Here is a 24,889-nt window from a genome sequence, read left to right on the forward strand (position 1 = left end):
GAAACATTTGTTATTATTAAGTGATGACAATTAATAATTATTCTCATTAGTAATAAATATAATGCGTCTTCCCATTAATTAACAAGTAATAATAATAATTAATAATTATTGTTATTATCATTAATGATTATTAATTATAACGATTAATTGTTAACGATTAATAATACTCATCCTTAATAATTATCGTTAGGTATTATCAGGAATAATCGCAACCGTTCATTATTATTATTAATGATTATTAATTACAACGAGCACTTATTAATAAGTGTGATGATTAACTATTACTAATAATTACTTTTTGTAAATGAACCAGGAGGAAACCATCCCCCGGGCGGGGCCACCGGCCCGAGGCGGCGCGCGGGACTCGACTCTGCCGCCCCCTGTCCGGGGAGACGCGCGGCCCCGCCCCCAGGCGGCGGTTACCGCGGCAACCGCGGCGCTTCCCTGGGCCCCGCCCCGTGCCCGCCCCTCGGGCAGCAGAGTAGGCGGCGCCGGGCGGGCCCAGCAGACTAGGCTGCGCCGCGAGCCCGACGGGAGCGGAGCGGAGCGGAGCGAGGTGCCGTGCGCAGCGCAGCGCCGCGCCGCGCAGGTGGGGGCGGGGCCCGGGTCCTGGGGGCGGCGGGCGGCGGGCACTGCCCCCTGCCGGCGGGAGGCCCCGCCCCCTGCCCGGCTCCGCCCCGCCCCGCCCTGTCCTGCCCACCCAGGGGCGCCAGGCTGAGGCAGGGGGTGCCCGGCTGGCCCCCACGTGGGCGCCGGGGCGGGCTGCCCTTCCTCCTGCAAGCCAGCCCCTTATTTCGCGCTGTGCCAGGCCCGCTACCCCGCCGGACCCCCCACTTCCAGGCTGGACGTCCCCGAGGCCCCCCGGATGTCCCCTTCCCCCCGTTCAACTGGCGCCTCAGAACGGAGCAGGTGAACGCTGGGGTGGGTGCGGCCGGGGGGCAAGACGGGGGCAGAGCGCCAGCCGCGGCGCTTTTTTTCTTCCCGGGATTCGATTCTTCAGAGCGCGGCGGCATAAATCCCTCGCGGATCGTCTGGTGGCGCGAGACGGTGCCGTGGGGCAGCGCACGGCCGTTGACGCGCCGTCGAGCCGGCGTGCTCCTCGGTGGCGGTTTTCGTGGCAAGCAGAGGAGGGAGGCGATGTTTCCAGGGTAACTGGGAAGTTCGCGAGATCGGCCGCTTCAGGCACTTTTTGACAGACACGGATACGGCTGGAGCCGTTCCTCTTTTACAGCGGAGATGTCTTGATGCGTCCTTTGGTTTGCAGCCTTTTTTCATTTGCAGACCCCTGAAACAATTGCGAGTGGAGGCGCGGACCCCTGCGAGTGGTGAGTGCAGGTATTCGCGTGCTTCGCGTCGATCGCCATTGCCTTTCGCGGCCCCTTAGCCATTGCCCCCAGCCCCCAGGGGTCTGCAGACTGCAGATTGAAAGCCACGGGAGTGGACGGTCCGTGGGAGCTGTGCTGAGCAAGGTGTAGCCCAGTTATTTTCCCCTCCGTTATTTCTGTAAGAGCAGGAACTGCCCATGATAAAATATTACAGGGTTAATTTGAGTGCACTGTGTGGTAACGTTATTTTCCATAAAACAGTTGAATGCATTATTAAGCAAGCCTATGAACAGTTGGCACCTGGAAGAGGAAGGGATTTCATTTGCAAACGAGATGACGGGTTACACTTCCAGGATAAACAGCAGTGAGATTGTAACAAAGAAATAGTTTGTAGAAAATATTTCTACAACCAAGTCTGTTCCCTTCCAGCGTCCAGGAGGGATTTAAATCATTTCAGTTGCAATAGAGAGGTCCTTTCCTCAGTTGAAGGCTTCAAGTGATCAAATCGGTTGTGTTTTTCCTATGCGGTTACCCCGGAGTTCCTGCTGAAGTCGATGCATTTTGGGCTGCTGGAAGCATTAGCTGTGGTAACTCATTACTGTGCTCATCCTTCTTCTTTTCCTGCTACAGATATTCCAGTTGCCTCAAATTATACAGTCTATAATCTTTGTTTCTCCAGTAAGAGACAGTGCAGAAGAGAGTGACTCAGTTTTATAGTTGAAGGTATTTTGCTGCATTGCTTGGGAAAATCTTCCGTGCCATTCTGACTAACTTCACAGCGCTTTTATTTAAATTACAGCTCAGGAGAGAGTGCTCAGGGTACTAGATTGTTTTTATTTAATATTAACCATATACTATCAGTGTTGATTAAAGGACCTTGACTGTTTGATAGGTGGGGAGACAGTAGTCTGTTTGCTGTGTAGGTATGGTTTCAGGGATAGCAGCCCTGGTTTTTTTCATGAAGTCTGATCTATGGGGTTTTGCAGTAAACTGGGTACTAGTCATTTCAGGAGATGCTGACCCCAGCACAGTGATGCAAGCTGTGTGGAGACAGGGCACAGCATCGTGTTATAATTTTAACCATATATAACTCTGCTGGCCCATTCAGCCTTCCACATCTCTGATTTCTTAATAATGTTTCTCAGATAGGAGGTGATATGAAGGAAGGATAATGCTTGAAAAGTTATCCCCCCACCCTCTGAGCTGGGGAGATCCCAGGAGATGCCGTCACTTGTTTGGGAAGGCTCTGGGATCCCTGCCCTGGCCTTGACCCTGGACTCTGCTCCAGCCCCTTTGGTCGGTAGATCACTGAGCCTGACCTGATCTCTTCCCCGCCCTGCGTATCATACCGTAGGAGAAAAGAGCTTTCTCTTCCTGATTTAGCCTTCTGGCTGCTCAGTGGCATGCATTTGCTGCCTTTTTCTTGAGATACTGCCTATAAATACCATCATTTCCTGCCTCTTGTTATAGTTTTCCCAAGCATCATTAGAGGAAAGCTGATACAATTCTTGGCAACTCTCTTCCTGTTCCTGGATTTCTAACAAGTGACAGGGAAACTTATCAGACTCTTGATGATTTCACTGAAAGGCTGTTTAGAAAAGCTCCCAAGCCTTCCCAATATTTACCTTGGTCAGGTGTAGATTCAACAGAAATTCCTCGACTCCTTGTTAAGTGAGCAGGGCTCAAGTTTTCCATCAGCAAATGGACTTGTCAGGCCAAGGAAACTAGTGCAGTGGTTATGAATAGAAGATACCATTAGTATGCAGTAATATCACTGTTAAGCTGGATTTGCATATAGTTGATCACAAATCCTGTGTTTTCTTTCCTTATTCTCCAGCTATTCCATTCTGTAGGACAGAGTCAGGGCGCAGACACAGCAGCATTTTGTTCAGTTAAACAAGTTGTGTTCTTTAAATCCTGGGTGTACCAAAGCTAAAGCAAGTGCTGAAGCGTACGTGCTGCGGGGACTCCAGCAGCATTAAACCTGTGAGTAAATCTTCACAGGACTGGGGCCGTGGGAACCCCGTGGCCTGAACTGGAGTGTCCTTTCAAGGCAGGTGCTGCTGTTGCAGAAATGTGTTTTACAGGTGTGAGGATAGGTTCTCCACTTGTGTATATTGCCCCGAGGTCTTGATGTTTTACACTGAGTGCAGACCTGACATCTGGTGCCTCTTGAGTCTGTCAGGTTCCTTGGTTTTTTTAAATGATGAGATGTTGATTGGCATTTTAAGTAAAGCAGTTTCCCGCCTCCTCTGATTAAATGAGGCTATCAAGATAACATAGCTGGGCTATTCAGAGACATAGCGTCAATGTTTAATATCAGTTGGCAGTATTTTTCTTCCATTTCTACCATGCCCAATGCTTTCTGAAGGTATGGAGCTATTCCTTTTCCCAGGCAGTGTTTGTTACTGTTTACTATAAATCAGTGTCTTAGGGTGGATGCATTCATTTTATGGCTTACTGTCTGTTAAATAATGATCCAGTGTCATGAGAGCAAACCATTACTTCCAGTCTATACAGTGCTTCAGAAGGCTTTTTTGAATAAAATAGCTGGAATAAAAGTGTAGAGTATTCAGGGGTCACTTTGTAGAAGCCGTGCTCAGGGGTAAGACTCCTTGGAGCTACAAGCCCAGACATGATGCTCGTGGTGATGCCGTGAATGCAATCTTCAGTTTGCTTTTGCTTTGGTACGTGAGGGTGACCGGGCTCTGAGACTGTGTAATATCTTGGGGATGTTACTTCTGCTTCTAGGGATTATTCAAAGCTGAGCTATGGTAAGAGCCACAGACATTTTTGCTGTTATCTCGGAGGTCTAAGATTTTTATTTCAATGAAGCTTCTAGCCTCCCTGGTTGCAAAGATGGCCTTTGGAGGGTAAACCAGTGCATGGTTGTCTTGTTAGGTTTGCAGTCAGAGAGACTAGAACAATGGCATGAAGAGAGCTGTGAAATTCCCCCAGCATCTAATTCAGATTAATCGTGAATCCTAATTGCAATCTTATGAATGTCTACAGTGTTAACCACTTCACCACAGGGGAGTATGCCGGGCACATCTGTACAGGCACCTGTTCTTACGCAGCTGGATATGCTGACTTCCTGCCCTTTCCTACCAGATTGAGGCTGGATCCACATATGCACGTTCCAGTATCAGTGGAGACAAGTAAACACGCTCCAGCTGTTGGCTCTGGCATTGATTGTGGGGTGGGGTGGGGTGGGGTGGCATGGATGGCACATGCTAAAAATGCTTGCTGCATCTGAGAGGGCAGGAAAGCAACGGCTCCCTATTTAATACCCACCTTTTTATGTTGCTGAGAAGAGTTCTCTTGTACGCAGCGGGATTGGGAAGGAGTGCATGCTTTCCTATCCAGTGCTGCTGACTTGGAAGAGGTTTGTTTAATCTCTCACTGGGCTTGCACCAATACAAGTTATCTGAGCACTTTGTCTTCAGGCCCTGTCACAATTTCATTTCAGCAGCAGGTAGCAGAATAAAGTGAGGATTGGAGTGTGTTGTCAGCTGCGACATTTCAGGATATAAGCAACTGGATGGGATGGTTTTGCAGGAAAAGTATGGGATGTGGATGATACTACAGTATTGTTTGTGGGTAGGATTCCCTTTGCCTGTGCTGCTTGACATGGGAGAAAAATTGCGTCTTGGAAAACCTGAACGTTGCATATCGGTAGGAGGTGTAGCATTAGTATGATCCAGCCTCTTACGACCTTTGTGAATAGCTGAAGCCTTGTATTCCCCTAACCCCTCAGATGTGGTTGGATGATCTAATTGCTCCAGATAGGGTTCTGCTTGGGTTGTGATATTGGAGCTGGACTTCTAAAAACAACTGCCCAGACCATCTGGGGAAAGTATTAAAGGGTTATTCTCAAATGACTTTCAAGAACCAATTAAAATAAAATTCAGATTTCTCTTAGAACACTTGTTAAGACATAGCCCCCCTTATTTTTAAATTAATTAAAAAAGGGCTTCCCCTACCCCGGCTTTATAAGGATCCCTTCAACAAGACAAAGGTAACTGTGTTAGCAGGAAACCTGACTCATGCTGAGATGGATGTGGAGTACAAACCTCCGTGGACTAGAACAAGGTATAAAGTGCCCTTAAACCTACTTATGAAATGGGGCAAGGAAGTATCCTCCCATTCACTACTTTCAGTTATATTGACCGGAGCTGAGATTTGCTGCCATAACAGGTACAAAGTTTTCTGAAATAAATATGTTTTCCCCCATGTTGACAGTGTTCCCTTTTGCAATTTGATCCCGTGACTGCTCAGGCGAGAAGCATATGACCCTTTTGTATAGGTGAGCTGGGTTTCCTTGCTGCTTCCTGACTGCAGCATTCCCATCTTAGCTGGGCAGTTCCCATGAGACTGGGCCTTCGACTCCCAAATAAGTGGCTTGTGGAAAGCTGCTTGAAGCGATATGTGAACATTTAAAGATGTCCAGTTGTTATCCTGATGACTGAGAAAGGTGGTGTTGGAGGGGAGGTGAAAATGCTACTTTTTATTGCATTTCAGTTTTATTAAATAAGCAACAAAAGTTTACTTTGCTTATAACCTATATTGTAGGGGGAAAAGTGTATGTGTGTCGGGTGGGGGGGATACAGTTGGATTGGCATCGCTAAGGATGACCTGCATAACTCACTTGGGATTTTGCACTGAATGCATGAATTTTATGCAGATTAAAATAAATGATCCTGTAAAGTATGTGCTTATGACAGGAGCCTGTAAACCTGTTAAAAGGCTGAGTCATCTAGACTTCCTTTCATTTCTATTTTAAAGTCCCATTAAGATTTGGAAACGGTGGTCAGCATCCGTCAGTTTTAGCCAGTCTGGAGGAATGTTTGGTATGTTTAGGTCCTTTTTCTATATGGGGCATAAATCATGTCTAACATGCATGGCACGCTGCAACTAGATGAGCTTCTGTAGATTATTTATAAGATTATGTAGTGATAACTTTGATCTCTAGCTAAAAGCTAATTAATAAAAAAACTTCTGGACAAATGGGAGTTTGGCCTAATCCCCATTGTTTTTTACTGACGTGTTGGTAGGTATTTATTTTGACTTGTAAAGATATAGCTAGCTATATGGTGGGAGCTCTTGGCTGTTTTGAAGGCAATGGCAGATTGCAAAGGAAGATCAAACTGGGATGTTTTATCTTATGACAAATCAGAAATGTGTCTGCCAACCAGATGCAGATGAAAAAAGTCCTGCAGTTTGGAAATTTTTCTCACACTTCGAAACAGATTGTGTGAATGACTGTCTTGATTTGCAGTCAGTTTGTTTCAGCAGGTAGGAGAAAAACCCTGGAGCACCTTACTCAGAGTGGGTGCGCAGAAAATGCTGTCTCTAATGGGAGAAAGATAGGCCTGTGTTATGTGGACTCGGGCAGTTTCATGACACCGTTGGCATATGCAGCGTTTCTGTTTACAGATTCGGTGTACGTCTTGCTCGAGCTGGTCTTCTCTACAGGGTTAACTCCGGTTTTAACCCGAGTGCCCCCGGTTTGTCCACACAGAACAGTTTTAGCATTCATGCCCGAATGAAGCTGGGAGTTTGAAAGCTATAAACTTACTCAAGTCTCAGAAACCTAAATGCTGCTATATATTTAGCACCTTGTAATTATTTATTAATTATCTCCTGTCCTGTCACTTTAATGAGCTCAAACTTCAACTTGGAATCAAGTCTCCATGGCTACTTTTACAAGTAAGGGTTAGTATTAATGTCTGTGAAAAGGCAGCGAGTTGTGCCAAAACATAGCAGAAGGTTTATACGCTGCGAGCTTGTTCAACAAAACAAGGCTTTAGAAGGACATGGATGCCTCGTCCTTAACGAAAGCATTTGCAAGGGCAAAGCTGTAATAATGCATTTTACACCGGGGTTGAAGCTCTGGCTCCCAGAGCTGTACTTGATTTTTGCGAGAGCCATTAGGTTCCTTCACTAAACAAAATGGACACAGATCTTTCTTTCAAGTTGCCTTTCGTGCTAGGTTTCTGCAGTGAATCTGGTTTCTTCCTTTACTTGCAGATTTGGAAAGAAATGCCACTTTTACTATTTGCCATCAAACAACCCGAATCGCTTTAATTACCACCGGGAGGGACCCTTGACATGAACGTTGTCTGTGCTTAAGTTTGTAAGCATTCTGTTTAAAATATCCCATTTACTAAGAGCATCTTCCTCTGGCAGCACAGGCATTGGTATCAACTAAATCTTTCCTTTCGTGTTGCCTTCAGCTTGGCAGCAGCAGTTGCTGTAAAGACAGTATATGTAGAAAGCATGACAACACTGGGTCTAGAATCGCAGAGTCCTTGCACGTCTCCACTGTGGCTTCTGCAGGCCACCCCTCCTTCCCCTCCTCCACACCCAAAGCCCTGGGAAGCATTTCTGGGGTGGCCTGAGGAGGGAGAGGGATGTTTCCTGAAGCATGGGATTGCCAGGTGCTTTCCACCCAGCAAGAGAGACTTCTTTCAGCTCCTTTATGGACATACCACATACTCAGATCCATGCTGGGGTGACTATTACTATGGTATCCTGTCATACCCTCTTGTTCCTAAGCTCGTCAAGTTCCTTCTTGAAGCAATTAACTTCCTTTAGCAAATGAACAGCAAGATGCTTGTGTGTTGTTTTACGGGTAGCCGCCCACTTTTCAACATACGCTGATTGTATATGGCAAGGGGGATTAAATCACTTGACGATCATAATTAACTTTGTTGTATGACTGCACTTCTTTTGTTTCACTTTTAAATCAAATTTTCGCCTTGGGCAAAGCAATCGCCAAAGGTTGTGGAACAGGTTTCTGGACCCAGCTGAAATAGCCTCACTGAACCTGACCGGGCAATGGATATGTTGGTCTACACCCCACTGTTCACTTGCACCTAAGCCACAAGTTTCAGCACTCTTGGGAAAGCCTCTGCTCCAGGCTTTCCTCAGTCACAGGTCAGCTTTATTAACACTTCTTGGCTGTCTTGAAAAGATGCAGCTGAGGCAGCATCAAGGAAAAGTGTGTTTTTATGTGCTGAGATCTGTGGTAATGCAAACATTATGCTTATCTGAAGTGCTCTTCCGTTTGCTTCTGCTGCAGTGGCAGATTCCACCGGGCTTCTCCTTCTGGCCTTGGAGAATTTCAGCCAGGTTTTGGGCAGCGCGCGGAGCAATATTTGCCTAGAAGAAGTCTGCAAGCTTATTGCCTGGCAGCGATTGAAGTACAGAGGCTGCAGCCTGCCACTTGTATGGGTTTCTTGGAACAACGTAGGCATTTGGATGGCGTCAAACATCCCGGCGATGACACGCATCCAAACGAGGTGGGACTGGCGAGTAGGAGTTGGAATCTGATGAGATCGAATGTACCGTTTCCTCTCAAGGAGACACTTTGGACTGGGATAACTCAATGGCTGCTTGTAGAGACTGGACCCGGTGGCTGCTTAGTTCGTGTGACAGTATGCTAGGTGGTTTTATGCAAGTATGTTGAGTTGTGGGCTGTAATCCATTGAATCCCATCTGCAAGCTGTACCTGCGGTCTGTGGTCCCCACTCGAAGGATGCGTCTCTGCTGAGTTGTCTTCTATGCAGCAGCTTGTGTGAGAAACCTTTATTTGTGCTACTCCGTCCGTGTTGCCGGAGCACGCTCCTCTGCGGCAGCGCTCTCCGCCCTCGTGGCGCACGTCGGGCAGGGGTACAAATTGAGCAGAGAGTCGCTTGCTGACGAGGGCTAGGAGAGAAGCAAAGCTGGTACCAGGCGAAATGGGCCGTTGCCCAGCGAGGTCTAGCTCTGAATGTCTGTGGGGAGGATGGTGTAGGGCGTGGTATAGTTTTCATGGCTATAACCGTTTAATCTGTTCCTGGCTTTGCAGTTGGTGTGCTGTGATTGGAAGAGATAACGAACTTGCCTTATTAATCTTCCCTTCATGCTACCAAGCTCATTAGTGGCCATAGTTGAGCTCTTATGTCTGCCCTTTGGGGAGCATGTCCCCATTCTTGTGATACTGTAGATGTTACTGTTTGTATTGAGAAGCCAGAGCTTCACTTATGAGCTCCAGGTGACATTTATTGGGTTGTTTATTAGGCATTTAATAGACCTTCCTCTCCCAGAGCCTTGCTGTAAGATGATTTACCCAGTACCTTCCTTTTTAAAAACTTCCTGCTCACTTATTTAAATAGATATGTAAAATAAGCAGTGCTAGCGTGAGTGATGTTGCAGCCGTGATGGAAAATGAGTTGTGCGAGAGGCAGGGATATCTTTTCTTGGACCAACTGCATGGTGGGGATAGAGTTAGATATGCGTTCAAATGCAAGATGTTCTTCAGGTCTTAAGAAGAGAGCATGTCTGACAGCATCCCCTCTGCGCAGTTGGACCAATAAAAGATTTCTCCTAACAAATCTAAGCCTCTCCCAGAAATCAGCAACATAACCTGGATTCAGAAACCTTTGCTGCATTTCTGGTGTCCACGCTGAGGCTGGCTTGCTTTCACTGAGATCTTCAGTGGTTGCTGATCCGACAGCCCTTGCCAGTGGACTGGAGCGGAAGTAGGATCTGAACGGGATGCCGAGTCTAGGAAGAGCCCGTTACCGTCTTTGTTGTCATGGGGGATATTGCAGGATGAGTAGAAAATGTTTCACTGGTCTGGTTGGTGCAGTTATTGCTGAGGGAGACCATTATGCGCTGTGAAGTGGGCCTTGCTATTTCCTTGGCCTCTTTTTTCCTTTTTTTCTCACCTCTAATTTGTGTGATCCAAGAAGAACTATGGGTTGAGGGGGGAGAAACAACACAGGCAACCAGTAACTTTTTCAGCTAGGATTTAATTTGCTTTTGCCAGCAGATTTCTCAGAGCTGTGATTACAGGTTTAGCAAGCGTAAATGCATACCCGAATGCATCTGCCGTCTGCTTTCAGTTTATAACTGTCATAATGGTCCTCATGTTAAAGTGGTATCTTGGATCACAAGGATTACAAGTGTCCTGGTATATGAAACAGAGAAGTGCTTTCATGCTGGTATGGCTGGGCCACCTGGGCTTCTTGGTTTGTGGCATGCTGCCTGGGCTCGGGGTTGAAAAGGCTCGTGTGGTGTCACGAGCTTCTGCATCCCAGGTCAGCATCCTGCCTGGGTTGGTCTGAGGCTTTCTGCACTCCTAGATGATGATGCTGGAGAATTGTTTCGTGTGGGAGTGAGCCGGTGGGAATCCTTGTCCAGGCAAACTTCACCTGCCTGCTCCTGTAGCTTCCTAGGCCTCTCTGGTTAGTGATGTGCTGATGGGTCTCTAGGTGACAAAATATCTCCTTTGACTAATAATAATAATAATAATAATAAATAGCAGATAAGTGACCTACTAGGGCTCTTGAAAAGTTGTTCCTGGTTCTGGTCTGGGTGATAATTGGTGTCCTACAAGGTTGCTCTTGCTGGAAATGATTTCAAGCTCATGACTGGAAACTGGTCTGATGGACCTGTCGTTCCAGAACTCCTCATCTCCCAGCCGGTCCCTCGAAGCTTTACTTGATTTCCACCCCCGAAGTTTGAAAATATACTTATCAAAACCTTTGGGGTGGGACCCTGGGATGCAGTTGCATTGGACAAGGTAGATGTGTAGAGATGAAATCAAGACCTCACAGGTAGATAGATACAAGTGTCAATGTCTGCCCTTAATTGGATGGAGAATGTGAAAAGGGAGATCCACCCCCCCAGTAGCAAAAGTACACTTTTTTTGCCTATGGGGTGGCGGGGAAAGAGAAGGTCCTCCGTGTCTGCTGGGCAGACCTAGCGACTCAGGTCTCACGGGCAGGGGATCTTAAACCAGCAAAGGAGATGACGGTCTGGCTGCCTAGACGCAGCACCCACTGACTTTTCTGAGCACAGATTGAAGAGGCAGCTGGCATTTTGGAAGAGCAGCTGGAGAGGGAGAGGGAGAGGGACTACGAGGATTAAGTGGTTGTGGATTAGCTCAAAGAGTGATTCCCAAACTAGTGGGAATTAAGGATGCAGTTTTGAGGGGGAAATTGCTATTAAACTTAAACCAGAAACCTGCAGGAGTTTAGTCACCGTGAGATTTGCTTGTGTGTGTGAGTGTGTAAGGATGGGAAAGGAATATCAAGAGCACTGGTGTGGATTTATCTGATGACCCCTTGCACTCGTTCTGGAAGAGAGTGTGCTTACTTGGTAAATTGATGTCTCCTGCCTAGGAAATGCTTGTGAATTTTCTTCCTGAGTATGAAAGAAAGGGAAGACCGTGCGTATTCATTGTTATCTTCAACAACAGCCAAGCCTACAGAAACCTCCTAATGGGGCTGTTTCACTCGGCCCTTCTCTTCCCATACGCTCCAGTGTATTCGGGAGCGGGGACGGCAAATGTTTTTTGTGATAATAAAACTGTATGTTCTAGTTAACATGTGAAGCGATAATGCCTAACAGCCCTTGCGGGTTTGCTGATTTGGATGTGCCTCTTGTGACCCGGGTGGAGAATGGGGTTAATGCATTGACCCGGCATCACCGGAGCCCCAGCTTTAAACAGGCCTTTGTTCACCAGTGAAAAGGAGCGTGGTGGCCCCTCTCTTAATCCTTAAAGGGCACGGAGGGCATTGTTGTGCGCTGGTCTGCTCTTGGGAAGGGGGCTGCTTCCTAATATGCGCTTTACTGCTAACGGCTGGGGGAAAGCAGCTAGCGAGGCCGGTGTGCGTGTCTGTCTGCTAATGTGCATTTACACAGACCCAGAATTACATTCAGTAAGCAATTCCAATAGCACAGGCCCTCTAAGAAATGATTAATTTCCTGCTTCTCTGGAAAGCTAGATACGAGCTATTGACCGAAGAACAGATGCCCTTATCAGCGAGGCACAAGCAGCTGGTGCTGTAAAGCATAACGCCACTCTGCACCTGACAGCCCTTTCTACCCTGCCTCCAGCTTTTTCATGGCCAGGCCCTTGGGAGAGAGCTATCAGCGCGCGATGGGGCGGCAGTGGCACAACAGCACCCTGCTGCAGCGGTAGATCCTCCCCAAATCTGTGCTGTGTTGAGCTGTTTGCAATAAATCCTTCCATCTTGCTCCTGCCACAGGATTATTTTCTCCCCAAACAGAAGGTGGCACGAAATAAGATTTTGCTCCAGAGAAGCCTACATATTATTAAGAATCACCCTTTGTTTTGTGACCTCCTTGGTGCTGGCTTGAGACTAAAGACCGGGCCAGTCACTTGGGCTAAATGGCTAGAGGGAAGTGTTTAATAGCAGGTGCTCTGTAAGCAGAGGTGAAGCGTGTAGACTTCCAAAGCCATTGAGCCAAGTCCTTTTGAGCGGTAGTGATGTCATTTTTGACAATCGCATTTGTTTAGGGAAAAACCATCATTGCAGTCAAACAAGCTGAAGAAATCCATTAAGCGACACCTGACCTGTCCCAGGCAGAGCTGCTGTGCCGCGAAGCGCCCGGCTTTCCAGTCTGATCCAACCCCGCGCTGCTCAAGGGGAAGGATGGGAAGACGCTTTGCTCCATACCTGGTTCTTCCCAATTCCAACCTGCGACTGACTGGAGTCTCAGCTGTCTTTTTTCACTCTTGTTGCCACGAAATGCCAGGTTTGGAGGCGTCTGGCCTCATTACATGGGCCTGCATCTGCTGCTTCGTTCCCCCAGCACTTGTTTAAATCTGCAGACACTAGTGAGAGCAGAGAAGGGTGGCTTGGTTACGTTTTATTTTTACTTTGCATACGTGCAGATTACTGCAAAAGGCTGTGGCAAGCCAGACCTCTTAATGACCCAACTACGCAGCCGTGCACATCTCTGGGAGACGACATCTGATTATTTTTGGACTGATTTGTCTCGCAGACTCTTAGGGTACCAGGCTGCACGCTCAGACGCAAACGCAGCCCCCGCTGAAGGCAGTGGGATTCTCGCAACGGCCTGAAGTCGGGAGTGGAGCGAAGCCAGTTTTGAAAATTCCACACTCCTGAATCATTGCCAGTAAAAAACCCCCCCAAATCCACGGCTGCTGCTGGCTTTTCTGGAGGAAATGCCATTTAGTTCTGGGCCCAAATACAGAAACAGGGCAGGGTGAAAAGAATTGCTCTTGTGGTGTCTTTAAAAATCTCCAAATTTGGGTCTAAGGGTGCCCGAGCAGAGCTGACTGCCTTGCTGTGGAAGCCTTGCAGCTGCATCTGAGGCATGGGGAGAGCCGGTTCCTGAGGTCCGGGCACTTTGGTATTTCAATCCTGACTTCTGGCCGCGTGTGTCAGGCGATGCACACCTATTGGCATATTGCACAGTTGTGCAAGCCGTCGGTCTTACTGAGCGCACATCCTGCAGCGCTTGCTGAGCGTTTCCTGGGTGGCATCTAAATCACTGTCATGATTCAAAGGGAAGGACATCGGCGATGTGTCAGACGAACATGTCACTGCTGTCCAGTGCAGAAGCTTATAGCCAGGGCACATCCTATAACAAGTTTTACTTTGTAGTCTTTTTCTTGGAAGACCAAAAGTATTTGGACCCACTCCCATTTCTTCAACTTCATTCTTCCATGCTGCAGCTCATGTTTAGGGCATGGGGCTTATTTGCCAGCTGAGTTGCACTTCTAGGCTTGCATTTTTACTAATGCAGGATGCTGGAAAGTAGGGTGATGGGATTAGTGGCAAAGTGAAGCCTGATCAGTGCAGGCTGTCTGATGTGAAAGGAAGGAAAATACCATTAGCAGAGGTTGGTTTTTTTTGTTTTGTTTTGTTTTTTTAAAGCATGAGTGTTCTGGGCTCAAAATTCAGACGCCATTAAAAAAACCCAATCAATGCATCATTTTAAGAAAAGCAGAGAAAAGCCAGTCAGGTAGTATAAGGAAAAGGTGAGAACACTTAGTAGAATTCAAAGAGAAAGCAATCATTTCAAACAAGACTAGGCAATGATGTGATTGTATTATTTTAACCAGGTTAAGTGCAGCTGGTTTCCCTATGTCAGCCCTAAATCTCTTCTCTTTGATGCATGAAATGCTTAATTTGTGAAGGGCAGTGTTTTTTGCCACTGGCTGTTTGATTTCAGAACATACTCCCTTCTGCCAGCTGGTGGTTACAATTGCAAAACCCATGTACTGTAAAAGACAAAGAAGACTTGGCTTGTGCTGCGTTACTGCAGCAAAATATATTTGAACGTAAGGGGTAGAAGGTGCTGTGGTTACAGAGCTAGCGCCCTCTCAGACTGCTCTGGGGAGGAGGCGTTGCATGATTCGCTTTTGGGTGAATCGGGTGAACTGTGCCGTTCTCTCACTGCTGGTCTGGGTCCTTGCGTACAGCCATGTCTGCATCAGCGATCCAGTTGGATTTGCTCAGTGGGGGCAGATGACAGGACAACGAGCAATGGGCTCAACTTGCAGCAAGGGAAGTTGAGGTTGGATGTTAGGAAGGATTTTCTCACTAGGAGGGTGGTAAAACACTGGAACAGGTTACCCAGAGAGGCGGGTGGCGTCTCCATCCTTGGAGGTGTTTACAGCCCGGGTAGACAAAGCCTTGGCTGGGATAACGTAGTTGGGGATGGTCCTCTTTTAGCAGGGGGTTGGACTAGATGTGACCTCCTGAGCTCCCTTCCAGCCCTCATTTTTCATGATTCTTTGGTACCCACCAGTTTCCCCCTTCACAAGCTGTGGTTCGTGCTGCATACAGCGAATCAAAGCAGCCATTTAAACCAAAGTATCATTTTATTTTAAAAGGAGATTAAACAAAGCATAGCATAAGAAAAAGAGGTTTTAAAACAGCAAGAAACATAAGCAGAGGCCTTTTGCCTAGGGCTTAGCCACCATCATTACGGGGACCCTCTTAGGTGGTGACCCCACTCTGGCATTTGGTTTTAGTTTGCTTTCAGGTTCTTCTTACTCCTTACCCCCTCCTTGGGCCCTTTGGTCTGGGTTCCTCCATCTGGGATCCATTCATCTGACAAACTGGTTTAGCGAGCTAAGCTGGATGTTGGAGGTGGCACTTGAAAGCAAATGGCATAATCCTTTAAGTGTTGGTACAGGAATGGGCATCTGAAGCTGTTTTATTCTTTCCTTTGTATGTGCAATTTATGTCTTGTGTTAACCCCTGCTACAACAGTCAGGCAAGCCGTCTAGCATTCATAAATTATTACAGACCACCCCGACTCAATCACAGCACAGCAGTACTGGGTTCTTCCGCCTAAGAAAGGCTCGTTTAAGCCGGGCTGCAGGAGCATGTTGCTGCCACTGACCATCCTCTTAGCACTCGAGGAGAGAGATCAGGAGGGATTACTGGCTTTGTCTGCTGACTCAGAGTCCTGAAACAGGTTTCTGCCGGGCACAGAGAGGAACAGGACATGTCTGTTCACATCAGGCTAATTTCTGTACTCGTGGTCGCCTTCGGAAAGGTTTGAGATCATACAAATTGTCCTTTTCCCTCTGATTCCTTCTTTGGGTCATGTCTGTTGTGGCAGGCTGTACAGTCTCTTTCTCTTCATCTCTCCCTGTCTTTTACATGCTTTTGTGCTCTCGGTCTCTTCTAGACTGGCAGTAAACGGGTTCCTGTTTCAGCAGCTCCTAGATAAGGGATGGACAACCTGCAGCACGGATGCTGTGAGTGACATGGGAGCCTCTGCGAGTGCCACATGGCAGACTGGGGAGGGGACTGGCAGCACAGCAGCAGATAGAGCAGAAAGCCGAGCAGCAGATCGGGTAAGGGAAAGGGATTGGTGTGGCACTTGAGGAACGTATGGGCCTAATTTGTGGTAGGCCTGCCAGAAAGGTTGGCCCCCGATGGCCTGGATCATGTGTCTGCAATATTCAAAGCCTCCCTCACCACGAAAAGCAGTTGAATACTTTGAGTCTAGCAGCGGCTGACTCCCCTTTCTCTACGCCATCAAGCACAAATTATTGTTGTCTCTCTCTCATACTTCCACAGCCTGTTTTATGCCCTCAGTGTTGAACGTGGTCTCCAGTCGTGGGTCCAGTCTTGATTGCACACTTGTCAGACTTTCTTTCAAGTTTCTTGCTGTGCCACCCCTTCGGCATGCAGCAGCTCCCCAAATCCTCCCCTCTGGAGCCTTTCTCAGGAACAGCTTTGTCCTAATGCAAAAAGAAAATTAAAAACCCTAATGAATTAGGCCTCTGGCATGCCAGTAATGGCTAGCACGATAAGCACCATCTCCTCTCCCATGTTTCCTTTGTTGTAGCTCACTGGGGCAGTGCCCAGCACAACGGGGCTGGAGTTTTCAGGTGCTACCACAATACAAAGGATGCAACTTTCTGCTGTTTTCTATAGCTCAGAATGACTTTCTTTGTAATGCTTTACATTTTGGTCCCAGTTCAGCTACGTTTAATGCTGAGTGTGAAGACCTAAAATACAGTGGCTCTAGTGTCAGGCCCCGTGGGCTTGTTAGGGAGCTGTGGATCTTGCTGTGCTGGCTGGCGAACTGGAATGATGAGGGAGCAAGTAAATAGGTATTTTCAGCCTGAAGTATTTAGATAAAGGAATAACTTCACCTCTCCCTCACCTATGGTTTTGCAAACTGTTATTTAGAAGGAGTATTTACAGAATCCCGCTGTTTTAAGACCGTGCTGTCTTGGGAAGTTTTTAGATTATGTTGTTTGTTTAGACTTTTTTTATTCCGTGCTGTCTAGTTAGTGGAGCTTGGACCTAGGGTCTGCACGGCAATCAACACAGGTGGTGTATAGTCCCTAGGCTTATTTTTGGCCGGTGGATTGCAGCATCCTCCACTAATTAAAATCCCAGGAAGAAACAGCGACTTGCCTGTGAGCTGAGTTGTTCTCAGCATTACAGCCCAGCCTGACTGCTCCTCCTGCAGCTGCAAGGCTGGGCGGCAGGCCTGAAGCAGAGGGACTTAGTGAGGGCTGGGCTGCTCTTTGTGACAGAAGTCGATTCAGGTGCTATGCACATGAATTTCCTGTGATGAACACAGGGGAAAATAATCTGCTCAACAGTGAGGTGGTACCCTGTGCTGACGGCAGCGTAGCCACTGATGCTGCCCTGTGCATGGCTGCCATCCGGGGCACTCAAGCGCCCAGGTTTCTCTCTGCCACAGTAGCAAAACGGGGGGTTTCCTATGAAAGCATCTTGCTACTAGTCCGCAGAAGAGAAGGCTGAAGGGGGATTTGATAGCAGCTTTCAGCTCCCTGTGGGGTAGATCCAAAGAGGCTGGAGCTGGACTGCTCTCAGTGGGGGCGGATGACAGAACAAGGAGCAACGGGCTCAAGTTGCAGCAAGAGGGGTTTAAGTTGGGCATTAGGAAAGACTTTCTCACGAGGAGGGTGGTGAAGCACTGGAACAGGCTCCCCAGGGAGGTGGTGGAGTCTCCATCCTGGGAGGTTTTGAAGACCCAGGTAGACAAAACCCTGGCTGGGATGATGTAGTTGGGGATGGTCCTGCTTGGAGCAGGGGGTTGGATTAGATGTGACCTCCTGAGGTCCTTCCCACCCTTGTTTTTTATGATTCGATGAAACTGCTATGGGTTGCTGCTACTTCTACCCAGAATATTGTTCCAGCTGCTGCTACAGATTGTTGGGTCTTGTCCATCACTTCCACTGCTCCTTGCCTGAACACGGAGTGATGTACAGGGGAGAAGAACAAGCAAGGGAGTCCAGGGTTTCTGGCCTCACCAAGTGCCATTTCTGGCCTCCCTGGCCCTTGCTTTCTTAAGACTAGAGGGTTCCTTCAGGTGCACTAGTCCAAATTCAATCTGGGGTCTCTGCTGTGGGTAAATACTGTATGGCTATCTGGTCTAGTGGTCAGGGACTCAGTGTTTCGCATAAAATTTCTCCCACCCATCAGAAATAGTTGTCTCCATATTGCAAAGCCCTTTGCACATTGCTGAGTTGAACCAGCTGTTACCTCTGCCCCTTCCTTCAAACCTGGAAGCACTCATGTGATATCTGCCTAATAACATTATGAAGTGGCATTTGACACCCGGCACGCAGGTTGACGCTCTTGCAAACACAGTGCTGCTTAATCAAAACATCCCTTTGACTAAAGGCTTCTCACTGGAAAAGGTAGTAGGGCACACATCTGTTTTGCCTCTGCAATCGGATGCTCCAGCAGATCAGCTCGCAGCTCTGAGTGCTGCCCTGTCAATAGTTTCAGCTTCCCATAAAAGTTTTCCAGGGTCACTGGAGAAGATTTACAATGCTGGCTGCTGCCAGGCAGTGAAGAAAGGGATACAGATTGCATTGCAAGTTGGAGCGCTTTCTGAAGCACAAGGGCGAGTGCTGCTATGCAGGTGGTTGCAGGAACAGATTCCAGGTGTTGACGTGCGGTCAGTGCTCCTCAGCTGCCTCTGGGCAACTGGCACGACTCCCATCCATCCCCGTCTGGAGTTAGACACTTGGGCAGTGCCAGGCTCTTTCAGTTTAAGAGTAAATGGCTCCTTGTACATGTGGTTGCAGTGCGATAGTGGGACGTGGTCCAACCCAGGGAGCGGTCCAGCATGGCTGAAAAGGTAGCCCTCTGAAATATCACAAAGCACGTATCAGATGGATTAACCTTCTGGCAAGCATCTCAAGAGTAGTCGCCTGCAGGGAATCGTCATCAGATAGGAGCAGTGGCACTATGCCCAATGTTGCCATATGCTTTCAGCATTGATTGGAAGTGGATATAAAATCGCTGTTGGTGAGATGGGCAGGATGGGAAATGATGACGACGGGGCTGTTATGTGGAGCAACTGAGGTTGCTTGGTAGACCAGACCCATTCAAACAAACTGCATGTTAATAGAAGGAAACCCAACGCTATCCATCTTTGAATACGCATGTGTGCCCGACCTCCTGGAGTGGGGGCTTCAGCCGTTTCAGAACCACTGTTTTCCAGGGTCGAAAATGAGCAATGAAACACGAACTTCCAAGGTAAAGTAGTGCCAAAAGGAGCTAGTGTAATCCTTGGATGTATGCTTAGATGTGCAAGCAAGGCAGGTACAAGGTGCATTTTAGCTCTCCATATGGCGTTGGTAGAACCAGTAGCAGGCTACTGGGTACACTTTTTGTTCACCATCTTAAAAGGATATTGAAAAACTGAAGCCTGCAGAAAAAGAGCCATGATCTGATGACCGGAATAGATGATTTACAAAGAGACATAAGGAGCTCAATCTGTGTATTTAATTGAAATGATTGAAAGATGACTTGATTGCAGTATTAAAGTACCTCCATGGTGAGAAAATACCCATTGTTAATCTATTAGAGAGAGGCATAACAAGGACCAGTAGCTGGAAGTTGAAGCTAGATAAAATACATGAGAAATAAGGCGCACACATCTTGACTACTGAGCGTGACTGGAACAAACCAGCAAGGGGAGCTGTGAATTCCCCATGACTGGTCTCAAGCAACTCACAGGAATGGCAGGGCATTAATGAAACCATCCTTCAACTGCTTCAGGTCAGAGCCCTAAAGCCCATTCCCCACTTGTTCCTAGTCTTAGAAAATTGGAGCAGAGTCAGGCTCCGTTTGAAGCATATGGACGTATTTCTGTGTTTGCATACCCCTTGACCAACCCACGGACAGCTCTCCTGCTTTGTGCATGAAGTTTGGGTTTCTTTTTCAATGATTTTCTTCCAGTTGTGATCATTATGATTTGATGTGACAAACTCCCAGGATCTTTTCCAGGATCAGGTAATGTTAACACTGGTTTTATGGATGAAGGATATCCGCATCTGTCTCATCCTGGGCCCTGCATTTTAAGGAGATAGAGGATCCAAAGGTGAAGGACTAGGTTACTAACGGGGTTGGGACATAGGCCGTGTGAGGAAGGGTTGAGAGAACTAGGCATATTTTTTTGTTCGGAGAGAAATTAAAGAGGGATATGCCAGCAGCTTTCAAATACTTGAAAGGCTGCCACGGAGAAGGTGAAAAGCCATTATTCTTTCTTGCCACAGAGGGCAGGACATGGGGCAGTGGCTTCGAAATTCAGCAGAACAGATTTAGATTAAACCTCAGGAAACATTTCATCACTGTAAGCACGGTAGGACAATGGGACGAGCTGCCCAGGAAAGCTGGGGAATCTCCCTGGAGGTTTCCAAGAAGGGTCTGGATAGGCGTTTTGTCTGGGTTGCGGGAGGAATAGTGCATCCTGCATTTATGCTTTTATTGCTTTTCAGTTGTGTGATTCCTGGGCGCAGGGAGGTGGTGGGGGAACCGGTGACAAGGTGCCCAGAGTATCGTGGCTTGATGATGAACGCAGACATCGGATGCTGAAGCAGTCGATCGTAGGCCTGCGAGAGGCTGAATCCCTTTAGCTCCAAGGTGTCATTTTGGAGGAACGATAATAAGAGTGTGAAGCTGGCCACAAAGGCAAACAAGTGGCGTCACAGAACCAAATAACAGTGCTTGGTGAAACCTGTGGGAGCGCAGCTCTCCTGCACAGGCATGTTTTGGAGAAGCAGGGTTCACATGAGTGCTCTCCACCCATTCTTGTTACCCCCCTGCATCTCCCCGGTCAGATCTGCTGCAGGGGTTCAGGTCCCACTTTCTGCTCGCTCCAGCAGTGCATGCAGGGCCTTGGCTTTCTCTGAAAGTACCACCAATTATGGAAGCAGGCAGCACATGGTTTATGCCAACAGTTAGCTGGAAATAATAGAGATAGTTCATCTGGCTTGCGATCCAGCGCAGGGAGTGGGTGCCCAGAAGGGAGGGAGGGAGCGCAGCATCTACCAGCTGGAACAGTGATTTACTGAGGTCTGGGAGCACTCTTCCTTCTATGGCTGACAGCCTTGCTCCGTTTGGGACAGCCGGCACGTCTCGCAGGGGCCTCGCAAGCAAACAGAAATAGTACTATCAGCCTGGGCCCAGGGACAGGATCCATTTCTGTCCTGAGCCGAGTGATGCTTACGTTTTTCTGTATGCGCTACCTGGAGAAGCTGAGCACTGAAACGTGTAGCTCAAGTAGGAACCAGCTCCGCGCTCACTTGAAGTCCATTTTGGTGGGCCGGAAGTTGACTTTGTATTTGCAAACGCCAGAAAAGCACCTTGGCATGGTTTCTTCATGCATCAGGATCCTGCGTGCGGGGTGATGGATGAATCCGTCTCGGAGCTGGACAAGGGGTCTGCTCTCTGCCTTCTCACCTGGATGCTGTTTTTGTCTTTCTGACTGATGTGGCAGTGGTCCTTAGGCCTTCCTGGTCCTCTCTTCTTTGGAGAGAAGGTTTGCAATTGAAAAAATGTATCCTGCGTCCAGCTTGGGACAGATTCAGAGAGGGTTGTTGGATGAAACGGTTTTACCTCCGATGGAAGTCAGCCTACAGAATTTACACTGTGGATGTTGCTCTAAGACGGGTTGAACAAGTGACACGCAGCCAGAGTGCCTTGGGGGTGGCTCTAATGTTGGTATATGAGAGCATCCCGGAGAAAGGGTCAGGTCCTGTACCAGTGCATGGAGTCAGTTCAGGAAAAAAGAACTGCGTACAGATGTAAACCCTGAGGGTTTCCTTAGGGCCGCACTGATCCCAGCACTTGGAACCATGGATTGATCCTTATAGCCCTGCCCAGAAACAACCCAGGTGTAGGGGGCAATATTTTTCCTATCCATTAAACCACACTTCCTGATCCTTGCCGTCTCCAATTAGATGGGTTGGTTTTTGAGGTTTCAGGCTTCCTGGGCCGACTCTGTATTACACCGTTTATTCGGCGACATAGTTCTGGCAGTTTCATAGTGTTCTTTCCCTGAGTAAATTCAATAAATCGTCCTATTCTGTTAAGCTCCAGCAGTCCCATGCCAAAGTCGTGTCTCCTCTTAAATGAGATTTACTCAGTAAGGACGGGGCCATCAGTACATAAATTTATCTACCCGTACCTGAAATTTTCCTTCGAGTAATGAAACCCACAGATCTAGTTCCATTTGGAGACAAACGGATCCTGCAGGATAGAGGAATTTCTGTACAAAGGTTCAGATTTATTTCATTAGGGCAAACTGTGTCTACGCTCTGTAATAGGAAACAAATGTTGTGCTTTTTTCTTTCATCTATAGTTAATATAATCTGAAGGCAGGATGGACTTGTTCTGGCTATGTAAGGTTGTCCCAGCTGGGGGAGACCTCAGATGGCAAGTTACTCTTCAGCGGCTTGGGGTCAGATAGAGAACCAACCCCATCAAGCAGGCTGCCTATGTGTTGTGATGAATCTGGGGACCTAGTTGCTCAAATAAAGGAAATTTTGAGGTAGGCTAAGAAATCTTCCTGTTGTTAAGTGAGTAGCAAACGGGGAGAGAGTTGGTGATCTTTGTGATGAATTATAATGGGAAAAATCTGGTCTGAAATACCTATGGGATGATTTGAGGACCTCCGAATCATAAGGATGATTTTTTTTGTAGAGATCCGTTTGTTGCCAGACGGCCCAGAAGGCAAGAAGGGGCTGGCAGCGGGGAAGAACCAGCTGAAGCGCAGGTTGCGAGGGGGTGCGGGCTCGCGCAGCACAAACGACCTGCTCTGATACGTGCCTTCGAGCTAGGAACGTAGACAGCCTGGTCTCGAATGGAGGAATCTCGTCATGCAGGCTTCAGCCTTGCTACGGATGAGGGAAGAGGAGGTCTGTCTTGAAAAAATGAAACAAAGCGCAAAATAATATTCCTCCGGCCCAAGGTAGACCGAGGCAGAAGAATGGAGGGGAGCAGTAACACGTGTTGCTCCGATGACGAGAGCAAACGAATAGAAATTGGCCGTAAATACATTTGGGCAGGAAATTAGAAGATTTTCCTGTCTTCCGAAAACCAGACTTCTAGAACACGCTTCCAGTAGGAGAAATGAGAGCAGAAACCTAGGGTGGTTTTAAAGCCCAGCACGCTTACATTTATGAAAAGCATTGTATGTAGCCAGGGACTGGACCTGATAACCCTTCCAGCTATTTGTTCCTAAAGCTGCTTTGGTACAAAATGGAAGAAGTATGGGAAATGAGTGGAAAGTGGAAGTGTTACTTAACAGTACAGATTATGATTTTGTGGGCAGCCCCCCTGGTGGGCAGCTTTTATGCATTGGTGGTGAAGCCTACGCAGGAAGGAGATGGAAGCGGGAGTCAGCAACTGCGTTTTAAACCTTTCCTGTAAATCATTTCTTCTAATTTTCCAATCTTTTTGTCTTTTTTAAATCCTTTGAATTCACAAATGCATTTTTTCAAGCTTTTAAAAATCTGTATTTCTGTAATTTATGCTAGTTTAGACTGATTCTTGTTCTCTGGGTTTTAATGCTGCATTTCTTTTAAAAGGAAATATGCTCCCCCCCCCCCCCCCGAATCATGTTTATGTCATTCCTGCTGCCGGACAACGTCAAAAATGGGATTATGCAGTATTTACATTTAGCTTCAGATGCGTTTAAGAGGGCATTTTTAACCTTAGCTTTTATTGCATTTGTGGACGCTTAAATCATTTACCTGTAACGATTTGTAGCTGGTGTTACCTGTTTAGCTACTTTACCTTCATACCTGTGGATGTAGAATAGTTAAATGAGCAGACCCCTGAGTATTAAAGTCTAAAGGGTAACAAGACACCTGTTCATAATCACCGAGCTAAGAAAATATTTTCATGTGCTTCAATGTCTTTAGATCCTCATGATAGTTTAACATGGTGCCATAGGCATATTACTGTGCAGGCAATAGCAATGACCATTTTACAAGGGCTTGTAAAACTGCTATTAATAGGATGGGCATGCTGTTTAACAAGACAGATCTTGTTCTCCAGTAGGAGAAAACCAGAGGGTGGAGTAGATTATCCTCAGAAGGGGACCAGGTTATTGCCTTGTAAAACAATACACCACCCTTTTATTGATGCAGGCTCCATGTAACCACACAGGAAAAACAGACAAAAGCCTAAACTTTCAGAGGTATAGAAATGTTTGGAAAAAGCATAAGCAAATAATTTTTAGCTGGGTGGAGGTGTCTTGTGGGTTTGAGGATTTTTTTTTTTTCCCCCCAGTGTCAACAACAACTCACATTTTTCTTAGCAGGTTTTGTAGGGTTATATTGAACTCTTGGCCATAAACCTGTACGTGGGACGAGAATAGTTTGCTGCTTGCTGCTGCTTACCCTGCGAGTAAAGAGGTTTGGGAATGCTTTAAATTGAAGGCTAGTGTGAGCATGATTTAATTAGTCCGTCTTACCGTGGAAGGGATCGGAGAACAGTTGGACTGGTTGAAAGTGCCCATTTTAGTATAATTGATGTATCCGATTTCAGGCAATGAGCTAGGTAACGACACTGCTCCGGCTTAACTCTAAGAATAGACAATGCCTCTATTTACTCTTAATTTGACTTTTCTGATTTGTTTTTTTCTTTTAAATTCCTGAAATGCTTATTTTATCTGATTGCACTTATTTGGCTCCTCTCGCGCTGTACTAAATGTACATTTATGGCTTTATTGTAATGAGTGCACAATGTGAGCTTGCTGTGCCCTTTCTGCCTTTCACACACCCACAGTACATGCCTGGGCTAAATGGGGATGGACAGATCCATCAGCAGCTGGCATGGGCTGATGGAGAAGGCAGCAGAAGCTGAATAATACACTCCCTTTGGCCTCCCTGTTTTTATTTGTGATATTCCTGTCTTCAGAGTGGGGCGGGGAAGAAAACAAATGGTAATTCAGGAATGAGAACAGCTTGAAATAATGTGAGTTGAAATGGTGCA

The 24,889-nt window shown here is 47.2% G+C and overlaps 1 protein-coding gene across 6 annotated transcripts in view; it reads left to right on the plus strand.

The window, feature by feature from the left end:
* The first annotated feature begins 494 nt into the window (after positions 1-494).
* KIAA1671 (KIAA1671 ortholog) overlaps positions 495-24,889 on the plus strand; it is a 129,928-nt gene continuing 105,533 nt past the window's right edge. For 2 of the 6 annotated variants that reach the window (XM_090063553.1, XM_090063547.1), the window contains exon 1: positions 956-1,325. The gene's annotated coding sequence lies outside the window, so the exon portion shown is untranslated. Of the gene's footprint in view, positions 590-666; positions 910-955; positions 1,326-15,794; positions 15,964-24,889 lie in introns of those variants that run through there. The other 4 variants (XM_090063549.1, XM_090063552.1, XM_090063548.1 and 1 more) reach the window with 4 other exon arrangements.

The sequence above is a fragment of the Crocodylus siamensis genome, chromosome 9 (assembly GCF_052110815.1).
Source record: "Crocodylus siamensis isolate JL-2025a chromosome 9, ASM5211081v1, whole genome shotgun sequence".
Classification (NCBI taxonomy): Eukaryota; Metazoa; Chordata; order Crocodylia; family Crocodylidae; genus Crocodylus; species Crocodylus siamensis.